The sequence below is a fragment of the Vigna unguiculata genome, chromosome 4 (assembly GCF_004118075.2).
Source record: "Vigna unguiculata cultivar IT97K-499-35 chromosome 4, ASM411807v1, whole genome shotgun sequence".
In the NCBI taxonomy this organism is placed as follows: Eukaryota; Viridiplantae; Streptophyta; class Magnoliopsida; order Fabales; family Fabaceae; genus Vigna; species Vigna unguiculata.
Window position 1 is genome coordinate 9,206,975 of NC_040282.1, and position 1,839 is coordinate 9,208,813.

Below are 1,839 nucleotides of genomic sequence, written 5' to 3' on the forward strand. Positions count from 1 at the left end.
TTTTATTATGAAAATAATTGTTCGGTAGGTCAAAATAGAGATGTAAAATGGATTTAAGTATAATGATATATTCGCTACAACTTATAAATATTCACAAAATGATTATAAATATAGGTATACGTGTCAACATAGAACACTAGTAAAATTCTTAATTTGCTCAACACAACTTATATTATTTTGTAGTCTTGTAAACACTAGTTTTCTTATAAAAGCTATAAGGAAACTAGTTTTTATTTATTTATGATTAGTACTAAATAGTTTAACTATTTTTGTGACCTGGATAACTCGTTATATCTCAATTAATATAGTCTAACATATTTAGATCCTTCTCTAAGTTACAAAATTATGATTCACTCTCAAATATGTTTATGACAAGAGCATGCGTTCTTTATGATCAGGGTTAGTCCTTAGGCTGCTTCTTCCTATACCCCATTTGTTTCTTCCTGCACTCCCCTGATTTTTTTTTTTTTTTCATTTTATCCTTATACTAGAATATCCTAAAGTGCAAAATGTACCTTCCTTCCCCATACTCTCTTTTCTCTCCTCAAGCTTCTTCATCCCGTATATTTCTTATACTAATGATGGCCTTCCTCTTAGGTTCTTCATGTATTACGTGAAGATGGATGGCTCCACGGTGATGTAATGGTATGAAAGCTATAGTTTATGAGAGGTAAGGTGTTGTATGGTTCGGCTATGGAAAGTTCTTAGAGAAATGTGAGACCAACTCCTAAGGAAGAAAGTTTAATAGTTTAGAAGAGGAAGTTACTCTATAGAGAACTCAAAATCTAGTGAATGACACAATTTGGACAACATTTTATTATTAAACTCAAGTTGAATTTACAAAAGGTGAGACCCTTTTGTTTATAGGCTAAGAAATACTAGAATGGTCTCAAAAATGGAGAGCCAAAAATCAAACTCAAATGTTTGAATTTTGGAGCCGAAGAAGACAAAAAAAGTGGGCGTATTAGATATGCAAACTCAAGATGCATTGTTAACTCATAATAAACTAATGACTTAACATATGAAAGCTTTCATGAAGAAACTCTCAGCATTGCCTCAGGGATCCAAAATATTTCTCAAGCTCCACACCAACAACAAGTACAAAGTTGTGTGTTGTGTGGAGGAGATCATGCTAATGAGCAGTGTGCTATGCAAAGCCAACCTAAGAAGGAAGCTAATTACATGACAATCAAGGTCGACAAGGCAGTTATAGGCCATCTCAACAACAACCTTCTTTGCATTAAAAAAGGTCAAAGTTTGAAGAGACACTTCAACAATTCATGCAAATGATCATATCTAATCACAAAAAGCACAGAAGCCTCTATTCAAAATTTGGAGACTTGAGTCGGTCAATTAGCAAAGAAGCTAGAGGACAAATTTGAAAAAAAAAATCCAGTGCTATCATTATTAGGAGTAAAGTAGAGGAGAGAATGGAAAAAATAATAGAGGAGAGAAATAGTGAAAAAAATGAGAGTGGAGTAAAAAGAGAGGAAGGATAATTGAGAAAAAAGGAAAAAAGGATATTTTTTTAATGGAAAAGAAATATATTGAATAATAGAAATTACAAAGAATTAAGATACATTATGTCCAACTCCATGAATATGGAAAATAGTTACTCTTGTACATTCTGAACACTAGAAAAAGAATAAGGATGAGTGTCTCAGGCCTCCAAAATGAGTCTCCACCCTTTAGGGTTAGTCCCTATTCCTCCAAAAGAGATTAATTTTTAACTTTGTGGAACCTTCTATTAATATACTTTTATAACTTGATTGAACCTGGAATTTGTACTTGAAGTAACCAACTCTATATTGATAATTGATTTTGTTGATATATTTTTAA